Source organism: Mustelus asterias, chromosome 1, assembly GCF_964213995.1.
Source record: "Mustelus asterias chromosome 1, sMusAst1.hap1.1, whole genome shotgun sequence".
NCBI lineage: Eukaryota > Metazoa > Chordata > Chondrichthyes > Carcharhiniformes > Triakidae > Mustelus > Mustelus asterias.
Genome location: NC_135801.1, coordinates 103,092,428 through 103,107,264, shown reverse-complemented (window position 1 = coordinate 103,107,264; position 14,837 = coordinate 103,092,428). Strand labels below are relative to the sequence as shown.

General features: G+C 43.1%; 1 protein-coding gene across 3 annotated transcripts in view; it reads left to right on the top strand.

Moving 5' to 3' along the window:
• Window positions 1-14,837, top strand: part of arap2 (ArfGAP with RhoGAP domain, ankyrin repeat and PH domain 2) — a 361,519-nt gene that overhangs the window by 60,953 nt on the left and 285,729 nt on the right. The gene's annotated exons all lie outside the window — the stretch shown is intronic.

Below are 14,837 nucleotides of genomic sequence, written 5' to 3'. Positions count from 1 at the left end.
GCCTTGACTGACTTCCCCTGTTACACAAACTCTGATATCCAGTCAATGCTTTCTTCCCAATTACTTTAGCATTTGTTTCACATCTCAAACTTTAGGTTTATTTGAGTGGGAAGGTGAGCTGTGAGGAGGATGCAGAGATGCTTCAGCGTGATTTGAACAGGCTGAATGTGTGGGCATCTGCATGGCAGAAGCAGTATAATGTGGATAAATGTGAGGTTATCCACTTTGGTAGCAATAATAGGAAGACAGATTATTACTTGAATGGGTGTAAATTGAGAGAGGTGGATACTCAATTAGATCTTGGTGTCCTTGTGCATCAGTCGCTGAAAGTGAGTGCACAAGTACAGCAGCCAGTAAAGAAGGCAAATGGTATGTTGGCCTTCACAGCTTTAGGATCTGAGTATTGGGATAGGGATATTTTGTTGCAATTGTATAGAGCGTTGGTGAGGCTACACCTGGAATACTATGTGCAGTTTTGTTGTCCTTATCTAAGGAAGGATGTCCTTGCTATAGAGCGAGTACAGTGGAGGTTTACCAGGCTGATTCCTGGGATGGGAGGTCTGTCATATGAGGAGAGACTAAATCAGTTAGGATTATATTCACTGGAGTTCAGAAGAGTGAGAGGGGATCTCATAGAAACTTGTAAAATTCTAACAGGGTTAGACAAGAAGTTTCAGAGAATGTTCCCAATGGTGGGGGAGTCCAGAACTAGGGGTCATAGTTTGAGGATAAGGGGTAAATCTTTTAGAACTGAGGTGAGGAGAAATTTCTTCACCCAGAGGGTGGTGAATGTGTGGAATTCACTACCACCGAATGTAGTTGAGGCTAAAACATTGTCTGATTTCAAGAAGAAATTAGATATAGCTCTTGGGGCTAAAAGGATCAAGGGATATTGGAGGAAAAGGGGATCAGGATATTAGAGTCAGAGAGTCAGAGGTTTACAGCATGGAAACAGGCCCTTCGGCCCAACTTGTCCATGCCGCCCTTTTTTTTAAACCCATAAGCTAATCCCAGTTGCCCGCATTTGGCCCATATTCCTCTACACCCATCTTACCCGTGTAACTATCTAAATGCTTTTTAAAAGACAAAATTGTACCCGCCTCTACTACTACTTCTGGCAGCTTGTTCCAAGCACTCACCACCCTTTGTGTGAAAAAATTGCCCCTCTGAACACTTTTGTATCTCTCCCCTCTCACCGTAAACCTATGCCCTCTAGTTTTAGACTCCCCTACCTTTGGGAAAAGATATTGACTGTCTAGCTGATCTGTGCCCCTCATTATTTTATAGACCTCTATAAGATCACCCCTCAGTCTCCTACGCTCCAGAGAAAAAAGTCCCAGTCTATCCAGCCTCTCCTTATAACTCAATCCATCAAGTCCCGGTAGCATCCTAGTAAATCTTTTCTGCACTCTTTCTAGTTTAATAATATCCTTTCTATAATAGGGTGACCAGAATTGCACACAGTATTCCAAGTGTGGCCTTACCAATGTCTTGTACAACTTCAACAAGACATTCCAACTCCTGTATTCAATGTTCTGACCGATGAAACCAAGCATGCCGAATGCCTTCTTCACCACTCTGTCCACCTGTGACTCCACTTTCAAGGAGCTATGAACATGTACCCCTCGATCTCTTTGTTCTGTAACTCTCCCCAATGCCCTACCATTAACTGAGTAAGTCCTGCCCTGGTTCAATCCACCAAAATGCATCTCCTCACATTTATCTTAATTAAACTCCATCTGCCATTCATCAGCCCACTGGCCCAATTGATCAAGATCCCGTTGCAATTGGAGATAACTTTCTTCACTGTCCACTATGCCACCAATCTTAGTGTCATCTGCAAACTTCCTAACCATGCCCCCTATATTCTCATCCAAATCATTAATATAAATGACAAATAACAGTGGGCCCAGCACTGATCCCTGAGGCACATTGCTGGTCACAGGCCTCCAGTTTGAAAAACAATTCTCTACAACCACTCTCTGGCTTCTGTCAAGAAGTCAATTTTGTATCCATTTAGATACCTCACCCTGAATCCAGTGAGATTTAACCTTGTGCAACAACCTACCATGCGGTACCTTGCTAAAGTCCATGGAGACAACATCAACTGCACTGCCCTCATCTATCTTCTTGGTTACCCCTTCAAAAAACTCAATCAAATTTGTGAGACATGGTTTTCCACTCACAAAGCCATGCTGACTGTCCCTAATCAGTCCTTGCGTCTCTAAATGCCTGTAGATCCTGTCTCTCAAAATACCTTCCAACAATTTACCCACCACAGATGTGAGGCTCACTGGCCTGTAGTTCCCAGACTTTTCCCTGCAGCCCTTTTTAAACAAAGGCACAACATTTACCACTCTCCAATCTTCAGGCACCTCACCCGTGACTATTGATGATTCAAATATCTCGGCTCGGGGACCTGCAATTTCCTCCTTCGCCTCCCACAATGTCCTGGGATATGCTTCATCAGGTCCCGGGGACTTATCTATCTTGATGCGCTTTAAGACTTCCAGCACCTCCTTCTCTGTAATATGTACACTCCTCAAGACATCACTATTTATTTCTCCAAATTCCCTAACATCCATGCTTTTCTCAACAGTAAATACTGATGAGAAATATTCATTTATCCATATTGAATTTGATGATCAGCCATGATCAAGGTGAATGGCGGAGCAGGCTCGAAGGGCCAAATGGCCTACTCCTTCTCGTTTCTATGATTACTCTGGGAACCTTTCTTGAGATTCTCAGCATTTGATTCCTTCTCAGCTTTGTGATGCAGATGAACAGGATACTGTTCAATTTCCACTTTCTGTTGTCATTTTAACTTCAGACTCCTTGGAAACTTTTTTCCCCTGGTTTCTAGAACCAGCTGTCCTTTAGTTCTTCTGGAACTTGCCTTCTTGCATATCACTCCATTGTACGATAAACCTGCTTTGAATGGAGCTCTGAAGCTGCCTTCTTGCTTGAAACTAAAACCCGCCTAAAACTATACCTTATTTCTAATGTTTGCCAGGACAAATATAAATCCTTTCTCTAGCTTCTCACCAGCCAATTCCTTCTCAGCTTTGTCTGTATCTGTTCTATTTAACAGAAGAGCAGATTCTGGGGGACTGTGGGACTGGAGGAGATTATAGAGATGGGAAGAGAGTGAGGCCACGTAGGGATTTGAAATCCAAAATAAGAATTTTAAAATAAACACATTGCTTGAAACGGAGCCAATTTTGGTCAGCGAGGATGGGGATAATGGGGCAAATAAAGACACAGGCTACAGAGTTTTGGACAACCTCAGGTTTACAGAGTGTAGAATGTGGAGACCATGCAAAAGAACATTGGAATAGTCAAGTGCCGAGGTAACAAAGACATGAGTGAGGGTTTTAGCAGCAGATGAGCTAAGACGGATGAAGTTGACCAATGCTATGAAGGTAGAAGTTGCTAGTCCTAGTGATGCTGGAAATATGTGATAGAAAACCCAAGAAAGGGTCAAGATTGCAAACAGACTGCCTTAAGCACAAACTGTTGCCAGAGAAAGGGCTGCAGTTGATTGCGAGGAAACAGAATTTAGAATGTGGGCCAGACAAATGGCCTCAGTCTTCCCAGTATTTAATTGGAGAAGATTTCTGTTCATCTGGTACTAGATGTCGGATAAGCAATCTGTTTATTTTGTAACAGCGGAGGAGTCGAGGCAGCTGGTGGTGAGGTAGCACTGGGTATTGTCAACATGCGTATGAAAACTAGGACTGTATTTTTGGATGACTTCACCAAGGAGAAGCATTTGGTTGAGAAATAGAAGGGGCCCAAGGCTGGATTGTCGAGGGACACTAGAGGTAATGATGTGGAAACCGAAAGAGAAACCATTACAAGTGATACTCTGGCTATGGCTAGATGGGTAAGAATGCAAGTAGGCGAGAGCAGTCCCACCCAACTGGACTCAGTGGATAGGTGTTGGAGAAGGATGATGTGGTCAACTGTGTGAAAGACTGCAAGCAGGTCATAAAGGAAAGTTTTTTTGTTCCCACAGTCATACAAGATGTCATTTGTGGCTTTGATAAGAGCAGTTTCAGTACTGTGGCACAATAGGAAACCTATTTAGAGGGAGCAAACAGCAACATTTATCTTGTGCTTTTAACATCACAAGGCACTTTACAGAGACATACAGAAAACAGACACTGGAGCCAAAGGGAGACATGAGATGTAATGGCTGGGGTGACCAAAAGCTTGGTCAAAGCAGTGATTTTTAAGAATTTGGAGACCAACAAAAGTTCTAGTTACTTTAACTTGCACATTTCTAACTTAAGTACAAACCATTTATGGATGAATGCTGATGCTTATTTTTTTCAAATTAATCTTCTCATTTTCTTCTGCTGTAGCAGCTTAATGAACCAGTTTTCACGCCTCTCATCTCTGAATGCAAACATTAGCCAAATACTTTCCTGCTACTTCTTTGTCAACTGAGACTAGTCCATTTACTCTTAATAGTGCTTATTGAGAGCAATTAGATCCGCATCGGTAGTAATTTTCTTTTAGATAAATTTGATGGTTGACTTCAGGAGAACCATAGAAATGATACAGCACAGAAGGGGCCATTTGACCCATCTTGTCCATTCTGACCCATGGATAACCAGGTGCCCTTTCTAATCTCACCTTTCTGTACATGGCCCATAGTCCTGCAACTTACAACACTTAAGGTGCAGATCCAGGTACTTTTTAAATGAGTTTAAAGTCTCTGCCTTCACCACCAACTCAGGCAGCGAATTCCAGACATTCACCAATCTCTGTGTTTAAAAAAAAATGTTTTCCCTCACGTCCCTCCAATCTTTCTGCCATTTTGCTTGAATCTATGACCCCTGGTTTTTGAGCTGTCTCCCAAGGGAAACAGACTCTTCCTGTCTACCCTATCTCTACCACTAAAATTTTGTACACCTCAATAATGTCAACCCTCAACTTTCTCTGTTCCAAGGAAAACAACCCCAAACTCTCCAATCTCTTCTCGTAGCTATAATTCTCCAGCCCTGGCAATATTCTAGTAAATCTTCTCTGTACTCTCTCCAGAGCAATTATGTCCTTCCTGAAATGTGCTGCCCAGAACTGCATACACTACTGCAGTTGTGGCCTCACCAGTGTCTTATAGAGTTTTATTATTATCTTCTTACTGTTGTATTATTTACTTCTGCCTATGAAGGAAAGCATTCCAATTGCCTTCTTTACAACCTTTTCTGCTTATACTGCTACCTTTAGGAACCTGTGCACTTGCACACCAAGATCTCTCACTTGATCTACCCCTCTTAGCATATTCCTGTTTATTGTGTTATTGTTGATTAGTCCATGCCTTGCTAAATGACAGCTTATCCAATCTGTCAGGATTGATTCTAACAAATTGCCCACTGCTGAAGTCAGAGTAACTGTACTATAATTGTTTGATATTTCCTTTGCATCTTTTTCAAATAATGGAATCACATTTACATTCCTCCAGTTCTCTGGCACCTGGCCTGTGTCTCGTGAAGATTGGAAAATAATCCTCAGAACATCTGCTATTTCCTCTATGACCTCCTTCAACATCCTAGGGAACAATCCATCCGGCCCTGGCGATTTATCCACTTCCAAGCATTCCAACTCCTCTAACACTTCTTCTCTCGTTAGGATTATTTTATTCATTATTTCACTCTGCTCCTCTTGGATTACTATATTTGCATCATCCCTTTCCTGTGTGAATAGAGAGACAAAAAAAATCATTTAAAATCTTACCATATCCGCTGCATCTTCACACAACTTCCTTTCTTCATCTCTGATAGGTCCCACTTTTTCCTTAACTATCCTTTTGCTCTTTATATACTGGTAAAACATCTTTGGGTTTTCCTTAATCTTGCTAATCGTTTTTCATGTCTTCTCTTTGATTTCCTTATTTCTTTTTTTACTTGATCCCTGTACTTTTTATACTCCGCTAGATTATCTGAAGTGTTGAGGTCTTGTGACTATCATAAGTTTTCTTTTTCTGTTTAATCTTCTCTTGTACTTTTCTAGACAAATATGGGAGTCTAGATTTGGCAGTGCAATTCTTAATTTTGGAGGGGACGTGTCTGCTTGGTACCCTAAGGATCTCACTTATTAGTGCTTCCCACTGGTTTATCCTTTAACAGTCTTGTCCAGTCCACCTCAGACAAATCACTTCTCAGTTTTGTAAAATTTGCCTTCCTCCAGTTTAAAACTTTGGTCCCTATCCCTGATATGGTCGTCCACTGTCACTTTGCCTACTTGCCCATCTTAATTTCCCAAGACAAAATCACATATTGTTTTTAAAAAGAAAAGTCCTGGACACGGTACATGAATTTTAAAACCTCAATGCCCCTTCCATTGTTTGAAACCCAGTTGGTATAGAGGCAGTTGAAGTTTGCGACTATTAGTGCCCTCTTATTCCCACAGGCCGAAACTGTCTACCATATGTTCGCTCATCTCCCTCTCCCAACTTGGAGTCTATAGTAAACTCCTAGTAGTGTGACTGCTCTTTTTTATTCCTAAACTCAACCCATAAAGCCTCATTTGTTAACCTGTTTAGTGTATCATCCCTTTTCACAACTGTAATTGATTCTTTAACCAATAGTGCTACCCCCTCCTTTTTTTTGTCACCCACTGTTTCATTTTATTTTCAGATCTGACTTGGGCGCTGGTTTGATCCCTGGGCAATGGTATTTAATTGACTTTACATCCACAGTATTTATAGTTTGAGTAAAGTTTGATCAGAAGCACAAGATGTTGCTGTAATGATGGAGTAACAGATATATGGATGGGAGTAGAGTTCCAACTCGTGCAGAGGTTCCAGTTTTTTAAATTTGATCATGGGATGTAGGTGTAGCTGGCCAGGTCAGCATTTATTGCCTATCCCTAATCGCCCTTGAGAATGTGATGGTGAGCTGTCTTCCTGAACTGCTGCAGTCCATATAGTGAAGGTACACTCACAGTGCCATCAGAGAGGGAATCATAGAATCCCTAAAGTGCAGAAGGAGGCCATTCAGCCCATCTGGTCTGCACCGACAATAATCCCACCGAGGCCCTATCCCCATAACCCCACATATTTACCCTGCTAATCCCTCTAACCTACGCATCCTGGGACAGGTAGCGGGCAATTTAGCATGGCCAATGCACCTAAACCGCACACCTTTGGACTGTGGGAGGAAACCGGAGCACCCGACAGTCACCCGAGGCCGGAATTGAACCCAGGTCTCTGGAGCTGTGAGGCAGCCGTGCTAACCACTGTGCTACTGTGCCGCCCAGGGAGACGCAGGATTTTGATCCCAATATGTATTTAATATCTGTAAACAAAGGCTTTAGCATCAATAGACTCATACAAATTACTTTTGGCAAATAAGCAAGCCCCAAAGAATCCTATCTAGACCTCAAATGTGTGAAGAAACAGTGGAAGTGGTACAATGCATGGTGTCCCTTAGACTGTGAGGGCAAGATCATCCAGTGGTCTTTCTTTAATTGCCAACCCTTAATATAGCTGAAAAGTGTGAATATTTGGTGAGGTCAATATTAGATTGTCCTCAGCAGCACAGGAAAATCCCACCCGCAAACAAGGATGGAAGATTTCAGCCATTGGTATGACCACTTGAAGTGGGAAAAGTAGGAAAAGGAGGAACAAGGAAAGCAAGTCAGATATCTGGTGCATCTTGAAGTTATACACAGTTATGTTTTTGCAATCCTTACGTGAAGTATTGCTCTCCACATTTATGTCACCATTCCTTATGTCGTACCATTCCTTGCCACCGGACGGTAGTCATTAAGGCACGCTTCCTGGCTTTTCTTTGATATTGGGATGATGGCCAACTTCTTAAAACAGATCGGGACTTTAGATTGGTGTAAAGAGAGGTTAAACATGTCTGCAAATACCCCCACCAGCTGGTCCATGCAGGATCTGAGTGATCGTCTGGGACCCCATCCAGGCCAGTTGCTTTCTGTGGGTTGACTTTCGAGAAGGCTGATCTGATGTCAGCAATGGTCATCTCAGATACGGGTTCATCCAAGGCTTCCAGGGTGGAGGGCGTCCTCTTGCTCAAAATGGGCATAGAATGCGTTGAGTTTATCGGGGAGGGGTGCATTTGGTGCCAGTGATTCTACATGCCTTCATCTTGTCGCCTGTTATGTCTTGCAGACCTTGCCATAGTTGGTAGGAGTATGTGTGGCTAGCTTGGTCTGGGACACAAGCTTGGTCCGGTACTGTCCTTTGGGACCTTGATGGATCTCCATAGATCGTATCTGGATTTCTTGTATAGGTCAGGCCTTTTCCACCTATCAAGTTGAAGAATTTTCCCTGTGACATGCAGACCTAAAGCAAAAAGTGTAAATTATGATTTATACAAGTTAAGTGTAATTTATATATGGAATGGGATATAAAGCAAAGGAACAAAGATAGGATTAAGAGGGAGATAAAAGAGTCAGGAAAAGTAAGATAAAATCTCCATCACTAATTACATTCTGAAGGAATGCGATTCCACACTTCAAAAATTATTTTTTTTTAGAGCCAGAGAGAATGTTTGTCAATAATAACAACTTTTAGGCTGTTTAAAAATGCACTTTATATCTGAATGTTGCAGCCCTAACATTTTCTGATTTATTTAGTGGATAACAAGAGAGTAAGTACTGCAGTTTCACAGCCCTTGCATGGATTTCTATCAACTAGGTTCTGTTATAATGCAGCCTGCGAAGAAGAAGGTTCACTGGACCACAACTTCCAGATTTCCCTGTTTAGCTATGCATGTGTAGACTCTGAAAGTTGCTGTCCAATTACTGTATAGTAACTAGTGAGCACTGTTAGCCTTACCATTATTCTCGGTACAACAACTGGGCTTATTTTACTCAATAAGAGTCCTCACCTGATGAAGGGGCAGCGCTCCGAAAGCTCGTGCTACCAAATAAACCTGTTGGACTTTTAATCCGGTGTTGTGAGGCTTCTTACTGTGCCCACCCCAGTCCAACGCCGGCATCTCCACATCATGGCTATTTTACTCAAGTTTCACAGTGGCTACTGCTCTTAGCCCACTAACATTCTGTGGGGTAGCTTTGCACGAGCATTAAGATGGAACTCATTTACAGCAAAAAATTTTTAATGGAGATTTATTTCTAAAATCATCACCCAGGGTCATTAACATCTTGTTTCAGATATTTCAGCCATTCAAGGCCGCTGTTTATTTTTTAATAGCAATCGATATTGTGCACTATCCCTGGGTGAGTTAAAAGTTTGTCATTGTCATGACAGCTTGTTTATTTTCAGACAAAGATCCACTTCTCATTTCACCTTGACTTGTATTTTTTTTAAATCAGTGTACGTTGTCAGTTCCCTCTCTATAGAACTCATTATATTCACATCAAACCTCAATAAAGATGAGTGGGATATAGAAAATCTTTCATGTGTGAACAGGATCACATTTAGGTCTAATGGATTGCAAGACTTACTTGACAACACATTGTCTATTGCAGTGCGCAGAAATTGAATATTTATGTCGTACATTTACGGTTTACACATAAAGAACAAAGAAAATTACAGCAATTTCCTTTGTTCTTGTCCATGGAAAGAAAGCCCATCGGGATACTTAGTTATTTTGCCAAACTTGTATATGTCAAGGAGGACTCCGTGCTGGTGAAATTGATGTTTATCTTTGCATTTACCCATTGTGTAATTATTCAGTCCTGTGATAGATGCAAACAAAGTTCTGTGTGCTTCTACTCTACTCTGACTATTATTTCCTCTCTTTACTGCTATTAACTGCCTACCTGCTATTAGTGACAGCTTAGAAGAATGAGAGGTGATGTTGAAACACAGTTTTCTGAGGGGACTTGGCAGAGCGGATGCTGGAAGATGTCTCACCTTGTGGGAGAGTTTAGAATTAGGGGACACAGTTTAAAAAATGAGGGGGACGCAATTTTCCCAAAAAGTTTCTAAGTGTCATAACCGCATGAGAACGGGAGTCCTCCACGCCGATCTTTTGGTTGGGTGAGCCCGGCACTGCAATCTTCCGGCACTCAGTTTCTTTGACAGCTGGGGCTTTGCACTGTTGGGGGTGGGGAGGGGGGGGGGTGAGTTGACATGCCCTGCCCTGTCACAATTCCCCCCCGCCTCGCAGATCTCCCCCAGTTGCACAACGACCTCTGCTTTACATAAGAACATAAGAACTAGGAGCAGGAGTAGGCCATCTGGCCCCTCGAGCCTGCTGCGCCATTCAATGAGATCATGGCTGATCTTTTCGAGGACTCAGCTCCACTTATCCACCCGCTCACCGTAACTTTTAATTCCTTTACTGTTCAAAAATTTATCTATCTTTGCCTTAAAAACGTTCAATGAGGTAGCCTCAACTGCATCACTGGGCAGGGAATTCCACAGATTCACAACCCTTTGTGTGAAGAAGTTCCTCCTCAACTCGATCTGAAATCTGCTCCCCCTTATTTTGAAGCTATGCCCCCTAGTTCTAGTTTCACCCACCAGTGGAAACAACTTTCCTGCTTCTATCTTATCTATTCCCTTATAATCTTATATGTTTCTATAAGATCTCCCCTCATTCTTCCGAATTCCAATGAGTATAGCCCCAGTCTACTCAGTCTCTCCTCATAAGCCAACCCTCTCAACTCCGGAATCAACCTAGTGAACCTCCTCCAGTGCCAGTGTATCCTTTCTCAAGTAAGGAGACCAAAATTGTTACCTGCCATAGCCTTCCTGTCATCAATTTTTGCCATGTTATTTGTGTCTTCCACTGTGAAGACCGACACAAAACACCTGTTCAATGCCTCAGTCATTTTCTCATTTCTAGTTATTACATCCCCCTTCTCATCCTCAAAAGGACCAATGTTTACTTTAGCCACTCTTTTTCATTTTATATATTTGTAGAAACTTTTGCTATCTGTTTTTATATTCTGAGCTAGTTTACTCTCATAATCCATCTTACTTTTCATTGTAGCTTTTTTTGTGGTTTCCTGTTGACCTTTAAAGATTTCCCAATCCTCTAGTTTCCCACTAATCTTTGCTATTTTGTATGCATTTTCTTTCAATTTGATACCCCCCTTTATTTCCTTAGATACCCATGGCTGATTATCTCTTTTTCTACAGTCCTTCCTTTTCACTGGTATATACTTTTGCTGAGCACTGTGAAAGATCGCTTTGAAAGTCCTCCACTGTTCCTCAATTGTCCCACCATAAAGCTTTTGCTCCCAGTCTACCTTAGCCAATGTCTCCCTCATCCCTTTGCAGTCCCTTTGTTTAAGCACAAGACACGGATATTGGATTTTGCTTTCTCATGCTCCATCTGTATTTTAAATTCAACCATACTGCGATCGCTTCTTCCGAGAGGATCCCTAACTGTAAGATCATTAAATTTTCCTGTCTCATTACACAGGACCAGATCTCGGATAGCTTGCTCCCTTGTAGGTTCCATTACTTTGCAGAGTTCCCCACACCCCATTGGCACTGCCCTGGCACACATGGACTGCCAGTGTGCCAGGTGGGCACTGTCAGGCTGGCATTGTACGATGGGCACCATGTCCCTGACCACCTGGGGGCTTCAATGAACTCCAATTCCCCCCCTCCCCCCCCCCCCCCTCCCCCCACAAACTCAGGTGTGGTCATGGCACTTTGTTCCCGTAATTGCAGAGCAGTAGTGATTCTGGTCTTGCTGGCGAGGTGGGAAGTATTTGGGAGGGCAGAAGCAGCCGTGCTCAATCAGAACACCCCTCCGTCTTCTATAACTGAGGGAATTGAAGCCAATTTTAAGCAGCTGATCTTCATAATTTAATCTTTTGAGACTCTAGCAAAATTCTAGTGAATCTGCGCTGTACTTCTACCCAAGACCAGTATATCCTTCCTGCGATGTGGTGTCTAAAATGGAGCACAACATTCCAGGCGGGTTTGGTCAGGACTCTACAGCTGAATCATAAGTGAGGAAGGGTGTCGTAGTTTGCAGGAAGACTTAGACAGGTTGCAAAGTTGGGCCGAGAGGTGGCGGATGGAGTTTAATGCGGAGAAGTGTGAGGTAATTCACTTTGGTAGGAATAACAGATGTGTTGAGTATAGGGCTAACGGGAGGACTTTGAATAGTGTGGAGGAGCAGAGGGATCTAGGTGTATGTGTGCATAGATCCCTGAAAGTTGGGAATCAAGTAGATAAGGTTGTTAAGAAGGCATATGGTGTCTTGGCGTTTATTGGTAGGGGGATTGAATTTAGGAGTCGTAGCGTTATGTTGCAACTGTACACAACTCTGGTGCGGCCGCACTTGGAGTACTGTGTGCAGTTCTGGTCCCCACATTACAGGAAGGATGTGGAGGCTTTGGAGAGGGTGCAGAGGAGGTTTACCAGGATGTTGCCTGGTATGGAGGGGAGATCCTATGAGGAGAGGCTGAGGGATTTGGGATTGTTTTCGCTGGAAAGGCGGCGGCTAAGAGGGGATCTTATTGAAACATATAAGATGATTAGAGGTTTAGATAGGGTGGATAGTGATAGCCTTTTTCCTCTGATGGAGAAATCCAGCACGAGGGGGCATGGCTTTAAATTGAGGGGGGGTAGTTATAGAACCGATGTCAGGGGTAGGTTCTTTACCCAGAGGGTGGTGAGGGATTGGAATGCCCTGCCAGCATCAGTAGTAAATGCGCCTAGTTTGGGGGCGTTTAAGAGATCCGTAGATAGGTTCATGGACGAAAAGAAATTGGTTTAGGTTGGAGGGTCACAGTTTTTTTTTTTAACTGGTCGGTGCAACATCGTGGGCCGAAGGGCCTGTTCTGCGCTGTAATGTTCTATGTTCTATGTTCTATGTTCTATGTACTCCCATTTGTATTCCAGCCCCTTCAAGATAGGAGGCCAACATTCCATGAGCTTGGAATGTGCCACCGGATCCAAGTTCCCCTGCTGAAGCATTTGATCAGGTTTTGTTGCAGAAACTGGCCTGGTGCTGCTGGAAAGGATTTTTTTTTCTCTCGTCTGTTTTCTCCAACTTTCTTCTGAAGGTATTGATTTCTTACTAGTGTCGGTTTCTACAAGCAACGGGCACCATGTGTTATCTCGAGTGAACTTTATTCTTGCCTGCGTCTTGACACGACATGTTTGCAGGCTTTTGCAACAAGTGTCAACCCTGAGTTAACCTATCACCCAGATGATGTAGGACAAACTGCCTTATCGTGCGTGCGGAAAGTCTATGTAGCACTTCCCTGAAGAACTCTTTATCAACCAAATGCAGGCATTGTTTTTGTTTACTTCTGTTTCTACATTTTTAAGCTGTCCTTCACCTCGAGTGATTCATGATTACTGCAGTTGATGTTCCCTGTTGCAGTTTTTTTTTCAGATAATTAAACTCTGTTCCAAATTTTGCTGGCCCCTCCTTTTGCTGCTTGATAGAGCTATTCCATCTGACATACTTGCTAAGAAATGTCTGTAAATTATTTAATTTTGGATGACCGCTGAGGTGGAAGTTGGAGTAAGGCCGTGATGAGCTAGCTTTCTGTTGAGCAATAGTCAGAGATTGGAATAATTTAGAAGATTAGTTTGGCGTTGAAATAAATAAAAGGTTTTTAATTGAGTTTCCTCTTGAAGGTGGCACAGTGGTTAGCACTGCCACGTCACAGCTCCAGGGACCCGGGTTCAAATCCGGCCCCGAGTGACTGTTTGGAAGATGGTTTGCACGTTCTCCCTGTGTCTGTGTGGGTTTCCTCTGGGGGTGCTCTGGTTTCCTCCCACACTCCAAAGATGTGTAGGTTAGCTGGATTGGCCATGCTAAATTGCCCCTTAACGTCCCAAGATGTGTAGGTTAGGGGGATCATTTTCTTTCCTCCTATACTGCATCTCAATTACCTTTTCTTTCACTACAAATATGGCATCATCCTCCTTGGTAAAGGTAGATATAAAATAGTCATTTAGTGCCTCGATCATGCCCCCCTCTCTGTATAAATTCCCTTTTCAGTTCTTAATTGGCCCCACTTCTGTTTTTACCACTCAAAGGTCTATCAAATTGGAGGGCGGCACGGTAGCACAGCTCCAGGGACATGGGTTCGATTTCCGGCTTGGGTCACTGTCTGTGTGGAGTTTGCACATTCTCCTCGTGTCTGGGTGGGTTTCCTCCGGGTGCTCCGGTTTCCTCCCACAGTCCAAAGATGTGCGGGTTAGGTTGATTGGCCATGCTAAAATTGCCCCTTAGTGTCCTGAGATGTGTAGGATTAGTGGGTAAATATATAGGGATGTGGGGGTAGGGCCTGGGTGGGATTGTGGTCGGTGCAGACGCGATGGGCCGAATGGCCTCTCTTTGTGCTGTAGGGTTCCTATGATTCCTAAATTGTATTCCTTTTATGTGTTACCTGCCAGTTTCTTCGACCACCCTTTTGTTGTTGTTCTTATGTTTTTCTTCGGTTCCCCCCTCCACCTTCTATATTCACCCAGCCTGTTTCTCAATTGTAGTATGTACCTGACATCTGTCATTTCAGCTTCATCATTCTCTTCTCATTCAGGGAGCTGTGCGTTTGACCTGCCTACATGTTCCTCTCTCTCGAGAATGTACCGTGTGCCTGAACTATCTCCTCTTTAAATTCAGCCCATTGTTCTATGACAGTTTTGTCTGCCAATCTTTGATTCCAATTTACCTGGGCCAGATCTTGTTTTACCCCATTGAAGTTGGCCCACCTCCAATTAATTACTTTGCTCTGGTCTGCCCCTTGTCCTTTTCTAGAGCTAACAACAGTCACTGCCTACTAAATGTTCCCAAATAGACACTTGATTCTCTGACTCATCTCATTGTCCAGAACCAGATCCAGCTCTGCCTCCTTCCTCATTGGACTGGGAACATATTGGTGTAGAACGTTTTCCTGAATGCATGTTA